Here is a 19,590-nt window from a genome sequence, read left to right as displayed (position 1 = left end):
CTCTGCCCACCCTGACTCAGAGCGTGCCTGCTGTTCTGTACCTATCAGACTCTGCTCTGGACTACTGACCTCTGCCTGCCCTTGACTTGTCGTTAGCCTGCCCTCCTGTTTTTGTTACTTCGTAACTGTCTGCATCTGAGTCTTCTCCTGAGCATTGACAGGAGGGGTGTGTGGTGAAGATATAGGCAAGTCTCTCTCCAGAATGGCTCAGCTGTCTCCCGCCAATTCTTGCGCATTCATTGTTTCATTATGTGAATTGTATGCCCTTTGATCTAGATTTTTTAAAATTAATTCCCCATTACATATGCCACCTGTAGTAAATGTAGCGTTAATCCGCGNTTCATTATGTGAATTGTATGCCCTTTGATCTAGATTTTTTAAAATTAATTCCCCATTACATATGCCACCTGTAGTAAATGTAGCGTTAATCCGCGTCATTTGGTTACATTAATTTATGTTAATGCATGTATTAATTACAGTCATTTACCATTCTCAGAGTGGAAACGTTGTTTGCAGAGTTCCCAACCTGCTACACTTGTGAGAAACAAGTTTTGGTTGAACCATAATTTACGTGTCACGTTCGCTGGAATAATTATCGGACCAAGGCRCAGCGGATGTTGAGTTCCACATAATTTATTAGAAAGTGAAACTTAGCAAAACAAAACAATAAACAAACAACGAACCGTGACTACAGAGGTGCTACGTGCACTAACTCAAAACAATATCCCACAAAACACAGGTGGAAAAATGCTACTTAAATATGATCCCCAATTAGAGACAACGATAGCCAGCTGCCTCTAATTGGGAATCATACCAAACACCAACATAGAAAACAAAACTAGAACCCCACATAGAAAATATAAACTAGACTAACCCCCAGTCACGCCCTGACCTACTCCACCATAGAAAATAAAGGCTCTCTATGGTCAGGACGTGACATTACGAGATTTGTCATTTTTTAAATTGTCTTTTGTGTGGAGTGCTCCATGTGGGCAATGAGCATGTGTCTGGTTTCTCTGTCCTGTTAATGTTGAGGGAGCACGCTAACCTGAGCACGTATAGAGTACCTGGCCTACTTTGCGGAAATGTACGAAAGTACATTGTACTTTGAGTACATTGTACGAATTATTGTATATAAAAACTAAAGTTCCTCACAGTACGCTATTTGAAAAATCTTTCCAACAATCTCTTTTGGGTTCCATGTAGAACCCTCTGTGTAAAGGGTTTCATATGGAACTCAAAAGAAAATAGAAAATAAAAATAGTAGCTAATTTTAATCATGCACCAAAACAACCAGCTGAGGAGCTGCAGGAGAAATCCTGCTCAAAATAGTCTCTGTATGCTGTGCACGAGTTGTGTTGGATAAATCAGATACATGATGACTAACAAAAACACACACAGACCAATATAATTCCACTAAATTATGCAAATTAACCTATAGCATGACGGTCAAATGTAAACTCAGCAAAAAAAGAAAAGTCCTCTCACTGGCAACTGCATTTATTTTCAGCAAACTTAACATGTGTAAATATTTGTATGAATATAACAAGATTCAACAACTGAGACATAAACTGAACAAGTTCCACACATGTGACTAACAGAAATTTAATAATGTGTCCCTGAACAAAGGGGGGGGGGGTCAAAATCAAAAGTAACAGTCAGCATCTGGTGTGGCCACCAGCTGCATTAAGTACTGCAGTGCATCTCCTCCTTATGGACTGCACCAGATTTGCCAGTTCTTGCTGTGAGATGTTACCTCCCTCTTCCATCAAGGCACCTGCAAGTTCCCGGACATTTCTGGGGGGAATGGCCCTAGCCCTCACCCTCCGATCCAAAAGGTCCAAGACGTGCTCAATGGGATTGAGATCCGGGCTCTTCACTGGCCATGGCAGAACACTGACATTCCTGTCTTGCAGGAAATCACGCACAGAACGAGCAGTATGTCTGGTGGCGTCATGCCGGAGGGTCATGTAAGGATGAGCCTGAAAGAAGGGTACCACATGACGGAGGAGGATGTCTTCCCTGTAATGCACAGCGTTGAGATTGCCTGCAAGGACAACAAGCTCAGTCCGATGATGCTGTGACACACCGCCCCAGACCATGACAGACCCTCCACCTCCAAATCGATCCCGCTCCAGAGTACAGGCCTCAGTGCAACGCTCATTCTTTGGACGATAAACGCGATTCCAACCATCACCCCTGGTGAGACAAAACTGCGACTCGTCAGTGAAGAGCACTTTTTGCCAGTCCTGTCTGGTCCAGCGACGGTGGGTTTGTGCCCATAGGCGACGTTGTTGCCGGTGATGTCTGGTGAGGACCTGCCTAAAAACAGGCCTACAAGCCCTCAGTCCAGCCTCTTTCAGCCTATTGCGGACAGTCTGAGCACTAATGGAGGGATTGTGCGTTCCTGGTGTAACTCGGGCAGTTCTTGTTGCCATCCTGTACCTGTTCCGCAGGCGTGATGTTCGGATGTACCGATCCTGTGCAGATGTTGTTACACGTGGTCTGCCACTACACACACAGGCCAATATAATATAATATAATCAGCTGTCCGTCCTGTCTCCCTGTAGAGCTGTCTTAGGCGTCGTCTCACAGTACGGACATTGCAATTTATTGCCCTGGCCACATCTGCAGTCCTCATGYCTCCTTGCAGCATGCCTAAGGCACGTTCACGCAGATGAGCAGGGACCCTAGGCATCTTTCTTTTGGTGTTTTTCAGAGTCAGTAGAAAGGCCTCTTTAGTGTCCTAAGTTTTCATAACTGTCACCTTAATTGCCTACCGTCTGTAAGCTGTTAGTGTCTTAACGACCGTTCCACAGGTGCATGTTCATTCGTTTCTTATGGTTCATTGAACAAGCATTGGAAACAGTGTTTAAACCCTTTACAATGAAGATCTGTGAAGATATTTTGATTTTTACGAATTATCTTTGAAAGACAGGTCCTGAAAATGGGACATTTCTTTCTTTGCTGAGTTTTTTTCCTTCGACTGGTATTTCCATTAATTAATAAAAAGCATTATTTGGCAATGGGATTTTATTTTTTGGGTCATTTTGTCCGGCAACAGTTTAATTTATCAGCTTTAAAAAAAATCCAGAAATCCCTGACAGACACACACACACACACACACACACACACACACACACACACACACACACGAGGGGGCTGCTCCTGCCCCAGCCCCACACATCCTGCAGCAGAGCAGAGCACTCCCCCATCACAGTCAGCATCTAAGTGCAGCAACAGCAGCTACAGAGACAGTTCCTAAACTCTAAACCATGTTAACTTCAAACAAACAAACAGACAAATCCAGAGAAAACAGAGACACACAGCATAAATAATCAAGTTCCCTTGGAGCCAAACACACATGCCCTGCACATGTGTGCGTGTTTATGTGTATGCGTGTGTGTGTGTGTGTATGTGTATATGCGTGTCTGTGTATGCGTGTGCATGTGTGTGTCTTTATGCCATGTGTTGTGTCTTTATGCGTGTGCGTGTATGCGTGTGTGTGGTGTGTGTGTGTTTATGCGCGGTGTGTGTATGCGTGTGCATGCGTGTGCATGTGTGTGCGTGTGTGTGTGTGTGTGTGTGCTCCTCAGACCTGCCTCCACCAAATAAGATGGATAGACTGAGGAAAAGTAAAGAGAGGTTGAATGAGTCAGAGATCATTAAGCTGCTAAACTTCTCTCCTTCTCCCTCTTTCATCCACAGAGAAGAGAGAGAGAGAGAGAGAGAGAGAGAGAGAGAGAGACACAGAGAGTGACGTCTCATGTTTCTTTAACACCGCTGCACCTCGACAGAGCGATAGCGATGCAACTAGAAGGAGATGAGCTTTAAACGTCAGCACACCGACGTCATTGTAAATAAGAATTTGTTCTTAACTGACTTGTCTAGTTAAACAAAGGTTAAAAATTAAAAAAGTGGAGGTAAAATGTCAACAGATGTGCCAACATAATGGAGTGCAGCTAAAATAGGTTAGCAGTTACCACCACAGCCCAGCCTGCTGTGTCTCAGGCTAATCTGATTTACAGTCAACCACAGTGTAACAACAACCTTTTGAGGGTTACTCTGAGAATTCAGAAACATTGTTCGAAGCTCACACCACATCTATTCATTGAGGGTGAAATAAAGGGGTGTGAGAAAGTAGCTAATTAAAACAGATAATTAATACTCATCGTTAAGGGCCTAAAGACATAGTGATGCAATTATGRAAAACCAAGCATACTGAAGAACAGTGTTCAGTTAGGTTCGTCATTAGACCATGAAAAAGACACAAGGAAAGAAAACGGGACGGAAAGATGGGAGGTCTTCGCATGGAACAACCTAGAATGACTGACTCATTTTCAGCTCTCACTAACCATCACATACACACACGACACCCACCATAAACTCCCACTGTCTATAGTTCCACTGACAGTGTGCCAGTGAGAGTGACTTTGTACCACTCTAGGTTCAGCCACAGCAGCCATGATGTCACCACTGCAGAGCTCCTGATGACTCCAGCATGTCATGACTCACCAGGCAGACAGGCACCACTACTTCATACACACCATCTGTTTCCCAAATGGCACCCTATTCCCTACATAGTGCACTCCTTTTGACCACTATGTAGGGAATAAGGTGCTATTTGGGACATAGACACTCTCCAGAGCCTGAGTCACAGGGTTGGCCCGCCATGTTGCCTTGTTTCTCTCCACAATCTCAACTCAGACCACAAGCGTTACAATCACATCCACACACAACTCTCTCTGCTTCATCAACTCCATTACAAACCATCTGCCATAGCTCAACCATATCATGGGTTTACTGTAGATGTATGAGAGAGAGCATACACACAGTATGTAACAGAACAGTAGCATACAGCTGTGCATCTGCCTGCATGATGTATGCAACTGCTATGTCTGTTGAATACTCAGCTGGCCCGATGGAAGCTTCAAGCTGGTTCTTGGAAGAAGAAATCCTTGTGCACCAACCGGTTGCCCCCCACCACTCTGTCAAGTGAAAACCGGTTGCCCCCCACCACTCTGCCAAGTGGAAACCGGTTGCCCCCCACCACTCTGTCAAGTGAAAACCGGTTGCCCCCCACCACTCTGCCAAGTGAACACCGGTTGCCCACCCAACCACTCTGCCAAGTGGAAACCGGTTTCCCCCACCACTCTGCCAAGTGAAACCGGTTGCCCTCCACCACTCTGTCAAGTGGAAACCGGTTGCAACGCCCAACCACTCTGCAAGTGGAAACCGGTTGCCCCCAAAAAGCTTCCTTTCTATTTATAGCCTGTTGTATTGTTGCTTCGGACTGGCCGGCGGGGTTCCTACCACAATCCATCCTCTTTGTCTGCCTGCTTGCCTATGTTGCGCTCCTCACACAGGAAGAAGAAACTGCAGAGTGCAGGTCTTTTGACAGGGCCAAAGCATGGCTCGAGCGCTATGCTGATTGCTCTATGCTGATTTTCACAAAAACAAGTGAGCTCACTGCAAAGCAGAAGAGAAGCCACTTCGTTGCGGTCACTATTTAGTGCACTATCAAAAGTAGTGATACTATAGTGATGCCAATTGGGATGCATCCATAGACTTGCCTCAGGAGGAGAGAACAGAGTGCTGTTGGATGTTGATAGCATCGAAGTCACTGTCTGGTCCTCAGGACAGGAACCGCCCAGCATGCAAAGACAAGTATTATGATAAAATAGAAAACATGTCACTAGGGAAGAAGAAACAGAAAGACAGTGAGAAAGCTGGATGGATAACTGATCAGAACAGTTGAAGTCGGAAGTTTACAACACTTTAGCCAAATACATTTAAACTCAGTTTTCACAATTCCTGACATTTAATCCTAGTAAAAATTCCCTGTCTTAGGTCAGTTAGGATCACCACTTTATTTTAAGAATGTGAAATGTCGAAATAATAGTAGAGAGAATGATTTATTTCAGCTTCATTTCTTTCATCACATTCCCAGTGGGTCAGAAGTTACATACACTCAATTAGTATTTTGGTAGCATTGCCTTTAAATTGTTTTAACTTGGGTCAAATGTTTCAGGTAGCCTTCCACAAGCTTCCCACAATAAGTTGGGTGAATTTTAGCCCATTCCTTCCTGACAGAGCTGGTGTAACTGAGTCAGGTTTGTAGGCCTCCTTGCTCGCACACGCTTTTTCAGTTCTGCCCACACATTTTTTATAGAATTGAGGCCAGGGCTTTGTGATGGCCACTCCAATACCTTGACTTTGTTGTCCTTAAGCCATTTTGCCACAACTTTTGAAGTATGCTTGGGGTCATTGTCCATTTGGAAGACCCATTTGCGACTAGCTTTAACTTTAACTTCCGGACTGATGTCTTGAGATATTGCTTTAATATATCCACATAATTTTCCTCCCTTATGATGCCATCTATTTTGTGAAGTGCACCAGTCCCTCCTGCAGCAAAGCACCCTCACAACATGATGCTTCCACCCCCGTGCTTCATGGTTGGGATGGTGTTCTTCAGGTTGCAAGCCTCCCCCTTTTCCTCCAAACATAACGATGGTCATTATAGCCGAACAGTTCTATTTTTGTTTCATCAGAACAGAGGACATTTCTCCAAAAACTACGATCTTTGTCCCCATGTGCAGTTGCAAACCGTAGTCTGTCTTTTTATGGCGGTTTTGGAGCAATGGCTTCTTCCTTGCTGAGCGGTTTTTCAGGTTATGTCGATATAGGACTCGTTTTACTGTGGATAGAGATACTTTTGTACCTGTTTCCTCCAGCATCTTCACAAGGTCCTTTGCTGTTGTTTTGGGATTGATTTGCACTTTTTGCACCAAAGTACATTCATCTCTAGGAGACAGAACGCGTCTCCTTCCTGAGCGGTATGACGCCTGCGTGGTCCCACGCCTGCGTGGTCCCATGGTGTTTATACTTGCATACTATTGTTTGTACAGATGAACGTGGTACCTTCAGGCATTTGGAAATTGCTCCCAAGGAAGAACCAGACTCGTGGAGGTCTACAATTTTTTTTCTGAGGTCTTGGCTGATTTCCTTTGATTTTCCCATGATGTCAAGCAAAGAGGCACTGAGTTTGAAGGTAGCCCTTGAAATACATCCACAGGTACACCTCCAATTGACTCAAATGATGTCAATTAGCCTATCAGAAGCTTCTAAAGCCATGACATCCTTTTCTGGAATTTTCCAAGCTGTTTAAAAGCACAGTCAACTTAGTGTATGTAAACTTCTGACCCACTGGAATTGTGATACAGTGAATTATAAGTGAAATAATCTCAATCTCATAATGTCATGCACAAAGTAGATGTCCTAACCGACTTGACAAAACTAGTTTGTTAACAAGAAATTTGTGGAGTGGTTGAAAAATTAGTTTTAATGACTCCAACTTAAGTGTATGTAAACTTCAGACTTCAACTGTATAAAGACAGTAAGAACACATGTATGTGCACTCTGTGACACCAGATGAACCTACTGGTAGAGTGTTCTGGGCTGACCTGCACAGAGCTTTAGCTTGCAGCATGGAGAAAGGGAGAGAGCGAGAGAAGAGAGAGAGAGCGAGCGACAGAGAGAGAGAGAGATCCCATTAAGTCAAGCCAAAACATCCTATGCCTTTTTCACCCTACATAGCCCAGACAGTGAGAGAGTGACACAATTGGGACACTACTGAATATTCTCTTCCTGACTTGGTCACCTGAGATTTGAGCTAGTGTAGGGGCACTAGGGCCCTGCTGCCTAGCTGGGAGACACCTATTGTACAGGAGAAACAACAAACACACACATTTGCTATGAGTGCTCTTTGTAACATCCTACTTGTAGAGGTAGAAAAGACAGACAGTGTAGCTGTGGACAGCAGGAGTGCCTGTAGCACAAACTCCAGACCAGCGGTGGCCAGCTGGTGTGTGTGTGTGTGTGTGTGTGTGTGTGTGTGTGTGTGTGTGTGTGTGTGTGTGTGTGTGTGTGTGTGTGAGCCCGTCTGCTGTGTGAGCTGTAATTATTGTGGCAGGCAGCGCTGAGGTACGTACCTCTGGTTTCAGTGTATCAGGATCTTTATTTGCTCCACATTGCTTTGTGTACTGCGAAAACAGGCCCTGTGGGGAGAAAAACATTTAATTATTCATTTATAGTGTTCAATAAAACATGACTATCAACTGTGTGTGCCAGCCAATTTTCATTTACTGTAAGCGTCACTCAAAAAAATGGGTCTTGCTATTTCATTTTCCGCCCCGGCCCCAGCCCTGGCCCTCAGAGCTAATGCCTTGGGAAGTTGTGACAGGCAGTGCTCTGTTGAACCGTGACCTCAATATCTGTCCATTGATAAACAACAGGTTGCAGCGTGGGACACACTACACTCTAGGTGCCAGGCTTAATAAAAAAAATCTGTCTGTATGATGGCCTCATTTCTCTCTGTATATTTCCTGTACCAGGTAGGTGGATTTGGGGGGCTTAATTCATTCAATGTTCTGAGCTGAAATAGTATTATCTAAAATAGCTTGAATGAGAGTGTTTTTCATCAAGTATCCTTCAATCAAGAGCCGCATAAAGGTGTTACAGAGCTTTGCCTCCTGATACTTGGAATAACTACTGACCATATGGATGATGCAAAGTGTGCTTTAAGCAATTATTAACCTATTTACTGAGTAACTTACAACAACTTAAGTATCTAGTAATCCTTCATCCAGCAAGTAGAAATATTGGCTTCATAACAGAGACAGASTCCACTGCAGCCTTTCAGTAGAAATCACAGCAATAATTGATAAAAGCACCCCAAAAACATATAGCTGCAACAATTCATTCAAACTGAGATGGTAAGGTTTGAAGAACCATAACCTTTTGCACAACATTAAAGTGATGCTCCAAAACGGTTGTATAATTTCAGCCAGTAGTTTTGAAAGTGGTGCTCACGAGCCAAATTAGGTCCCCGTTCTCTGTGTACTACGTCATCCAATTGTGTACTACGTCACCCCCCCACCCAAAAAGAAGTGTAATGATATGTTATGAATCCAATTCGTACAATATGTTTGTATGAATTTGTTGTGCATAAGATCCTAAACTGCATCTAACCAAACATCTACTACAGGCAAATACAACAGCTGAACTTGCACACAAATCAATCTCCACTTAAAACAGCACACAACAAATGCACCATGCCCTGCCAGCACTTTGAAACGAGAAGACACTAATGTTTCACAGTGGAGTCATCGTGCCCATAGGGACAGGGGTTAGCTACATTGACTAAATGTACTTTATCTACGACAGAATCCGATTTTCCACAGACAAATCTGTTATAACTCATTGCACACAAAGTCGACTTCTGAGCAGAGAGCTGTTCATCAAATGCATGCATTGCTATCTGAATCTGTTAACTGTTTTTGACTTTGTTGTAACCGGTATAAGAATAAGCATGAGATAATATTTAGTCTTGGTCTTCTGTGTGTAATTCTCCAGTTTGTATATAGTCTAAATATTCTGGCAGGCAAATCAAATCGTACTTGTCACATGCTTGGTAAACAACCGGTGTAGACTAACAGTGAAATGCTTACAGGCCCTTCCCAACAATGCAGAGAGAAACAAAAKAAATAATAGAAAAATAATATCACAAGGAATAAAAACACAATGAGTAAGATTAACTTGGATATATACACGGGGTACCAGTACCGAGTCTATGTGCAGGGGTACGAGGCAACTGAGGCAGTCATTATGTAGCTTGCACATACAAATGGACTTGAATCGCACCCCTCATTTTGTACTACAAATAGTGTAGACACATTGTGAGTTTTTCTAATGAAAACTCACAATCAGACTAAATGGAATATATCTTGATTTAGATACTGAGGCCAGAGGAAATTGGTGGGTAAGATATATGAGAGGCAGTTTCAGTAGTTGATTACCTCTGACTGAGGCTGGTCAGACAGATAGACAGAAATTGCTGGAAGAGAACAGAGAATGGGCCAGTAGAGACAAGCAATAATCAGGTTTGACATTCTCCCTCCTTCAGACTTTCCTTGACCCATTGTTCTCTACTGTTATTTTTTTTTCAAATTGAGAGGTTTGCTGAGCTATCCTATTTTGGGCGTATATCTGGATGAAACTGAGAGCGAGTCCCAAAAATACACTGCTCTATATGTGGAAGTAAAACGTGATTTTCAGCACCCTACACCAGCAGAAAGTTGTCATTTAGCCATTCCTCATGTCTGTGTCCACTCTGTGGTCTCTCTCTCTTTCTCTCCATTCTGCCCTCTCTCCCTCTGTCTCTGTCCCTCCCTCTGTCTCTGTCTGTCTGGGCACTGGGCAGCCATGGCGACGAGCTCCCAGCAGGCCGTGCTCTCTGAGTGAGTGAAGCCGCAGTCCAGGGACCAGGGGCAGAGCAGAGCTGGCTCTCTTTTCATCCCCAGCCCCTCCAATAAAACATAATGGCACTGGGGCTGAGGCCTGTGGGGGGAGTCATTCAGCCACACACAGATCACATGACTGTCAGGGCACAACAAGCTCAGTCATTCTTACTGTCGCTCTTTACTGGGCCAGATGAGTGGAGAGCAGAGCACATAGCTAGGGCTGATAGACTGACTCCCCAGAGGGGGAGTAGCTCTCCATGCACAGCCTGCTGGGTAGGCACTAAGCAGGGGCACGCCATATGCCGCCTGAGGGACAGTAGCCACAGCCCTGGCCGATCTCATACTCCTACATCTACCATCTCTAACGCACACCAAGTTAATTTCAGGGCTTACCTCTAAAGGCCAAGGAACTAGTCACTTTGCCATTTCAATAGCAGCAGTATCTACAGTACACCCTGTGCAATAATTGCATGTCTTGCATAGACATAATAATCACATAGCAGTATCTCAGTTATGGTATTGGCACTAAACACGAGAAAAGACCACCAYTCCTCAGCCAGTCCCCACTACACAGACTGGGCTTTGGTTGACAGGTCAGGTATGTATATGAGCAGACAGCCTTCACACAGAGGCTCTCTGGGGGCGTCCCAAATGGCACCCTATTCTTTAAATAGTGCACTACTTTTGACCAGAGCCTTTGGGGCAGTAGTGCACTATATAGGGAACGTGGTGCCATTTGGGACTCAATATCTGACTGACAGAGCCAGGGTGGATTAACATGGACAAACATCCTCACTGTAAATATCTGCTCTGGCTCCATGGATGATGTGTATGGGCAGGATGCCTCAAATGTACAGTGCAGGAGGATTTCACCAACATAGTGGAGGCAATGGATCACAATGAATGAAAGGTTAGAGTTGAATGGCATTTTGGATGAAGACTCACTGTAGCCTACTACAATGAGACCTCACATTAACCTAGACCAGGGGAACTTTGCAAATGTCAATACTGAATACACAACACAATTATGAGAAAATTAGATTCCTTCAAAATAACTTGCAGAGGAAGCATGTGTGAAGTAAACCCCTACTACATTGAGCTCTGTTGCTGTTCTCCCACTACACTAATTAAAGATAAATACATTAACATTAAAAATGGCCCCTTTGATGTTTATCAGGGCTTCCTAAAAGGTAAAGCTCTATAATTCGGTCAATATTGCTTTATCCCCTGGCAATGAGGGGGAATTTGAATGGGGCACACTGAGGAACTAGGCCTGGTGTGCCAGCCAGGAGGCCTTCGTGATTCCAGGATGAGCAAACGTCCCCTTTGTCAGCCCCCCAGCCAGCAGCAGCTGCATCAGCATTGCAGAAAAATGACACTGTAGAGAGGCAACAGAGAGGAGCAGGGAGCATGGCTGGCAGACACGCACCACTCAGAATCAACTTTATTCGCCAAATACATTTGCATGTACAGGAATTTGACTATGTGAAGTGGTGCTGCCACAATAAACAGGATATACAGACAACATATGTAGACTCAGAGTTTACACTCAAAGACACAGTATAACTGCTACCTGTTATACCATTTTACTGTTCTACTGTAAACCAGTATATCACTATACAGTATTATTGTAGTGATACAGAATGGAGGGCAGACAGGCACTGCTAAGACACTGTATAACTGACTGCAATGCAGCTGTCTGCCATACAGTTCTGCTGTACTACTACTGTATATCACAACTTATGTTGAAATGGGCGAGTATTGCTTCATATTTTTGCAGTCCAATGGGTATGCCTAAAAGTCTATCTGCTTATATCCCAATCGTTCCCGGTTAACTAGTCTATATCTTGGTTGAAAATCTGCTCAAATGTGGCATGAACAACATTCTCACTGAAATTCATAAATGCATAATGGCTTCTTTGTAATGCAGTGTACCATTTCTTTTGATACAGCAGCAGTAGTTGCTTAGAGCACACGGAAATATTTTGACAAAAAAGAACAGAGGCTTTGTGACACAAATGTATAATGTATGACATCAAACACAGATAAAGATGCATAAAAACTCCCGGGACACAATCATACAGCAAACAAACACACCACTTTTGTTTCCCCCTGAAAATGCAGACACTTAACATTAGGGCAACATATCATTAATAAATTAGCAAACATATTGTTCTGTAAACTCTTTTCATTCTCCTATTGGGGAGAGCACCAGCACGATTCATACTTTATTCTGCCGAGGGAAATGCAATAAACCACTCAAATGTTTACCATTTATCAGTGTTAAAAGGCAGACTCGGYGAAATGACGTTGCCACGAGCAGCACTGAAGATATTGAGATGAGCGAGATGCAACGCTTCACTCTCACACAGTATCTGCGCATGTGCACGGATTCGCTTCATGCTTTTACAGCGTGGTAGCCACGGGACCAAAACAGCGGAGATGTTGAGCCTCGCGCTTCAACACTCTTAGTTCTTACGCGAATTGACCCACTGTACTGTTTACTTTCTGCATCTATGCCATATCGCTGAGTCTACCTTTAAAGTTATGAAAAAATATTGAGTCCTCCTTGAGTCATGCATATCACAACGTACACAATCACCCAATCTCACCACCCACAACATGTTATACTGATATTATTTCATATGCACAACCTTTGGGGTTCGATGGAAGGAGGGACAGAGAGAAAACGGCCTGCCATTCAACAAAGAATGAAGCGCAACAATATAGTACAGTATCCTTGATGATCCACGTTCGGCATCGCCGACCTTCTAGCTGCTGCCGAACCTACTGCTGGCAAACGCCCTTCACTCATCAACCCCGGACTTGTCTCGTCATCATTACACACACCTGGTTCCAATCCCCACTCTGTCACTGTATATATACTCCCTCTGYCATTTGTCGGTCATTGTACATGTTACTTGTTTTCTCCTATTTCCCGAGTACTTTATATTTTGCACTTTGGGTTCRCCCTGTGCCTTTATGTTTATGTAGCTATATTTTGAGCACAACAGCGTTTGGGTGTCGTACCGCTTTGTTCTATGGTGCTTAAATAAATTCAGTAGTTCTAAACCTGCGACGGCCTACTCCTCTACACCTGTGACACCTAGTGTCTACAGGTTTTTGTTTTTTCCTTTCAATTAAGACCTAGACAACCAGTTGAGGGGAGCTCTTTACTAATTAGTGACCTTCATTCATCAATCAAGTACAAGGGAGGAGCGAAAACATGCGGACACTGCCCTCCATGGAATGAGTTTGACGCGTGACCTAGATCATATGAAGATTTGGCTTGTTCTGCAGACAGCAGCATATGGCGGAAATCTGTAAGAGAACTCTACCATTGCTGCCTCAGTACGTGTGCATTGGTAAGAGTGTGTGGGATGGTGGTTGGTAGAATCCATGTACTTATTTAGCAATATAATTTTAAATATAGTCTTGTATGTTTGCACAGAAGAGTGCCATTACACTGCAAAGCTCCTGAATACTGGCCTTTATTGAAGATGAAAGGTACATTGGAGTGCCGAGATTAAATGTAGAGAAATATTAAAATGGAAACCGTTGAGGACCATATTAGGAGAAGCCCTGCTTCGGTGCTGTTGCTCTCAGCCACACACACACAGGTAGAAGTGATGTATGTATGTGTGTGTTGATAAGGAGAGTGTGTGATACAATCTGCCTCTGGATCTGGGGACTTGATGTTAGACAAACAGTTGCAGATAATTTAATTCCTTTGAAGGAAAATTCCCAAGATGGCCATCTCTATAGGCCTGAGGCAACCTTGTTTTGACAGGCTTTCACGCAAGCATATTAGTTTCACACATCATTTAATCCCATGATATTGCTGCAACAATGGCCAAGCGGCAGTGATTTTGGGGTGGAGTCTACGAGATTTATAGAAGTGAACGCAGGCCTTTCACTTTCATAGCATTAAAGTGAAAATGCTACAGCACAAACACAAAGATGCTTGGGGGATTCACCTGGAGGGWAACATATGATTGCTTAAATTCACAAGTCAACATAAACTCAGCAAAAAAAGAAATGTTCCAGTTTCAGGACCTGTCTTTCAAAGATAATTCGTAAAAATCCAAATAACGGCCTCCCGGGTGGCGCAGTGGTCTAGGGCACTGCATCGCAGTGCTAGCTGTGCCACCAGACACTCTGGGTTCGCGCCCAGGCTCTGTCGCAGCCGGCGCGACGGGAGGTCGTGGGGCGACGCCGCAATTGGGCCCTTAGCGTCATTCTGGGTTAGGGAGGGTTTGGCTGGTAAGGGATAATCTTGTCTATCGCACGCACTAGGACATCTGTGGCGGGCCGGGCGTAAGTGGCGCGCTACCAAACCAAGCGGCGGGTCTAGAGCTCCCAGGGTGCATACTCGGTGTTTCACATCTCACCGACACGCGCCTTGGCGGCTGGGACTTCCGGGGTCTGGGATGGCGCCACTGCTGTAGTTAAGAAAGCAGAGAGCAAAACGTGAGCTAACTAGGCAGTGTTGGAGAAGTTACGCTTAATGAGTAGAGAGGCGACAATGATTCATTCTAAACCTTACGGATTACCATATCTCGCAGGCCAGTAAAAGAGGTTGGTAGCGATAGATGCGGTAGTAATGCGTACTACAGGCATTAGTGAGATGACCAAGATGAGATTGGGAGAAAAGGGGGTAAAGACTGTTACCAGAAAGAGTACAATAAGACCAATCCACAGATAACACTTCAAGCAGCGATCTTGTCAGTGATAGGCTCACAGGTTTAAACATCGTCGCGGCGCAATAGGTTCTCGATTTGGGACTATGCTCAAACTGACTCATCCCACACTCACACTTTAGATAGCAAATGCGCTGCAGCCCCTTTTGTGGAATTGTCTCCGCAAAGCGCGCCGCCACCGTCGTTAAGACACTAACAGACGGTAGGCAATGTCATGACGTTGGGTGTGGGGTAGGTTTACGACAGTCATAAATACCTCTTTCCCCTTTTCTCTCTCCCCACTATAACTGATGTGACATAAGGAAACCCATGGGTTAACATAGAGATTCTGGGTAACATCAGAAGTTGGGAAATGAACTATATTCTGGTAATCCAACCAACTGTACATATGCGTGGTACTTAAGGTATATTATGTCAGTTCGGTTGCCCTCTGACACACTTCTCATCAATGATAGAATGACATAAACGCTACTGTGAAAAGTCTAAACGTCAAGAGTATCGGATTCACATGGAATTGTTGTTTAATTCAAATGTTTGAATTGACATTGTTTGTGAAGAGGTGAATGTAATTTACCATCAAATGAGAGATTTGTGTTTTCATAATGTGGCTTCTGCTCAACCAGGGGCCCGCCCCTGTGAAGAGACCTGGGTAATAGACTTTTCAGACACACCCTCTACCTCCACTATATAAAGGCAGTGACAAAAATGTAACTTCCTGTTCCGGGTATGCTAGGATGACGATCCAGTGTCAGAATGGTTCAGATAATCACTTTAGATGAAGCCAACATCAGCATGGACTTTGATTGCGAATGGTATGATCTTTGAACTCGTGTTCACTACAGAAGTGATATCTCCTACCGTTGGTTGAGCACTGCTAGCTACAAACGCAGGTTAGGAAGGACAGTCCGAGTATCCCGTTTCCACTCCACACACACGGACTACGAAGTATCCCGTGATACCAGAGACCAGAGACATCCTAAAGGACAGAGGACTCGGGTTGGCGACACGGGCCATCTACCACCAACCTACTGAAGCGCAGCTCAGAGTAAATATTCATGCATTTTCCTCTTCAAATGGCGGTAATATTAGATGCATGAAAGATTTACGAGAGCACTCGGGCCTATGTTCCCGTCTCCCGCTCTTTCACTAAGACTCAGCCCCTTTTTCTTTGTGGTAACAAACTGTCATATCTATTCGCCCGCTAGGGACAGTTTTCTGTATGACGTAATTTTGTGATCAAGTTATGATTTAATTGGTATATGTGTGATTCTGCTGTGATTCTAGTTTGAGGGATTTAGTAAATAAATAATTAAATCCAATTTTGTATTGTGATCAACTTGTTACCAGGATTCTTGCAGACAATCAAGGACTTCCACTTTAGATGAGACTGAATAAAATGACGATTCTAAGTGGTCCGCACGGAGATAGATTTCACTGTGTTAAACTTATTACCTAAGATAGATAGTCTTTTTACGCGCCTTATAGGTGTGGACAAAGTCCTCACAGTATTCTAAGATAAGATGGGGCTAGTCGGAGCTGTCTCATGTCGCATACCGTCTTATCTAATATTTTTCATGATTATTAGTTGCAGGTGTGTCAGCAGTACCTACCTCACACATACCGGGCGATGAGGAGAGTACGAACCATTGATCATTCGCAGAGTGGTGTTCACTAATCGGTCGTAAATGGCACTCTCAGGTAACTGTGACAACTACGTCAACAGTAGCAGACCAGCAGATTAAGGTCCCAGTTTATGAACTTAAGGACCTAAAGGCTTTCTACTGACTCTGAAAAACCACCAGAATGCACATAGCCACGGTATAGGGAATGCACCAGGGTGTTCTTTCCGCGATTGGCCTCGCAATGCATCTCCTGCCGTGAATCGCTGCACTTTTAGGCATTTGTTCTTTGCAAGGATAGAATCGCACGAGAAAATGCCAGATGTGGCCAGGGTAATAATATCGGAGGCTACATTTGATTGCGGCCATAACATACAGGTATGTATGACTCTGGCTTATCAAGTACAGGACGCTACAAGGGGAGAGACATCTCACGGCGCAAAAGAGACCCACGGTTGACCGATCAGACGTCCTCTCGTCCCGACAGGGTGGGCACGAGTATCGCCACTATAAACAGCTTGCACGTAGTCTGGCTATCGGGTATCATTTTATGGTTGCGGTTTTGGAGTATAGAGACTGGTCTCTCTTAACCCCTCTTGGCGTGGACATGGGACTAGGGATGACAACAACACTGCGAGTTACCAGGAACGCACAATCCCTCATCAGTGCTCAGGACTGTCCGCAATAGGCTTGAGAGAGCTCGGACTCTGAAGGGTGTTAGTCGAAGGCAACTAGCGGTGTAACTAGGGCGTCCTCGTTTTGACAGAGACACCATCGCATAACGAGAACTGATCCCTAGACTAATCGTGGGCACAAACCACCGTGCTGGATAACCGCGTGGTACTGGCCAATGTTATAGATGCTCCTCTCAGCTCGGGAGTTCCTAGCGGTTGTTGTTTGTGCTTACTCAGAGGGGTGAGTGTTGAATTTTCTGGCTCTTCATATCTGTCGAATGGCACATGAGCATTGGCACTTGAGGCTGTACTCACTCGCGAGAACAGGGTTCACACCTCGAAAATGTTTTGGAGGTAGACGACTAGACATATGCATCGAGATGATCATGAGCTTATATGTCTTCGACGGGTCAATCCTTAGATACTGCTGTATAGACGTTACTAGGGACGCAGATCGTGCCGCTGGTACGCCTGTGCTAGATGTGAGATCTACCGCTCTTCCTCGACAGGCTATGCACATGATGGCTGGATTAGTCTCCATGGGAGATTGGATAGACCCATGCTCGTAGCGCAGTGGATTATGTCTCCATGGGTAGGTTGATCAGAACATGCTCGAAAGCAGTGGTTGTAGTGGAGGGGGCTTGGAGCGATGGAGATCGCCAATGTACGGGCGAGAGGGGAACGAGAGAGAGTAGGTAGCTAAATGTTGGACGTAGTCTTCTTAACATGTGTGATTCTTACCACTCAAGACAGTGTTCATTATCCATGAACCCTCCCAGCATGACATATGCTCACCGCCATATTGTATTCTGGCCTCGTACCTCTGGATGCGGGAATTTCTCTTCTGACAAACGTCGTTGGGAATGATCCAGTGTTCTGGCCATGGCAAACGAGCCGGATCTCAATCCCATTGGAGCACGTGCTGGGGATCATGTTGGATTGGATACTATGCTATGTCGAGCCTTGGTGAAACAAGAGAGATAGGGGTATAATTCTCTCATCTACAATAGAGGGGTTGTATCATTGGTGTCAGTACTCATGAGTAGTAGAATCGCTCGTGACGGCTGAATACTAAACTATAAGTGCAGAGAGGTGGTCTCTTCAACCATGTCATGTAGCACTCAAATCTCAAGTATTTGACTTTTTAGAGCTCCCCTAGTGATTAGGGACACATTATTCCATTTCTGTTAGTCACATGTGTGTGGAACTTGTTCAGTTTATGTCTCAGTTGTTGAATCTTGTTAATGTTCATACAAATATTTACACATGTTAAGTTTGCTGAAAATAAACTCAGTTGACAGTGAGAGGACATTTCTTTTTTGCTGGGTTTACATCCCTCGTGGCTCTGTCATACTTTGCATTCATCCATGGGTAAACATTTACTCATCTGTAAAAAGCAGTTAATTTGAGCCTGTCAGTGTTAACCACACAAACTGAACCAAAACAGTCAAATACACACAGAGATACGTTTCATTTCCCCACACTATATTTGTGACAAAGGGCATCGTTGTTGTGTGTGACTACGGAGCATTGGGCTGATGCTCAGCACAGAGCGACTAGCTCTGAGGCTAGGAGGACGACGACCCACGTGTGAGGCCCACATCTGACTGGTAGTGGGCTCAGAACAGAAGCTATGTGATTACATCAGCACTGAACACAACACACTCCTGGTCATGGCCAGTTCAAAATGGCCTCTGCTGTCAGAGAAGAGGGTGAGGGGACAGGGGATGTCACACAGAAGAGTGTAACTACAGTGGCCCCACAACCAGATTGTCAAACTGGAGCACAAAGTAGCTGGAGTGTACTATACACATCCAACAAACCCTCAAAATGCCCAAACAAAGTCCTGGATTGATTAAGCCCACAAATGTGATGTTTGGGGCGATATATGAACCAAAGCATCCCAGTTCAAATGAAAGCACCTGATGGACAAAAGCCAGTTCAAAGTTCCTACTGTATAGTATGATATACTGCATTTCAGAGCAGTTTTGTCTTTCTGTAGTGTGACAGCAGAGAGTAGCAGCATACCATGCTGTCACAGGATCAACAGTGAGCAGCAACATGGGTGTTTGGCAGCTCTCTCTTCAGCAGAAGAATGGGACTGATTGGGAGGAAGAGCACAGTACTGTCTTTCTGACTGGGCTTACATACTGTATGCAGACTGACTGGGCTGTGGTGAATTGTGTTGCATTACACAGAAAAAATACTTTCCATGGCTCTTCAATATCAGGTTAAATTACCTAAATTACGCAACATTTCTTGAAATCAATGGTGGACATTATTTGAGCTGAAGCGA

At 44.4% G+C, this 19,590-nt stretch overlaps 1 protein-coding gene across 3 annotated transcripts in view; it reads right to left on the bottom strand.

Moving 5' to 3' along the window:
* The window catches only part of LOC111954280 (tyrosine-protein kinase Fyn), a 72,993-nt gene that overhangs the window by 48,592 nt on the left and 4,811 nt on the right, over window positions 1–19,590 (bottom strand). For all 3 annotated transcript variants that reach the window (XM_070435796.1, XM_023973877.3, XM_023973879.3), the window contains exon 2: window positions 7,992–8,057. The gene's annotated coding sequence lies outside the window, so the exon portion shown is untranslated. The remainder of the gene's footprint in view (window positions 1–7,991; window positions 8,058–19,590) is intronic.

This window comes from Salvelinus sp. IW2-2015, linkage group LG28, assembly GCF_002910315.2.
Source record: "Salvelinus sp. IW2-2015 linkage group LG28, ASM291031v2, whole genome shotgun sequence".
NCBI lineage: Eukaryota > Metazoa > Chordata > Actinopteri > Salmoniformes > Salmonidae > Salvelinus > Salvelinus sp. IW2-2015.
Note: the sequence above shows the minus strand (reverse complement) of the source record. Positions and strands in the feature narration are given on the sequence as shown.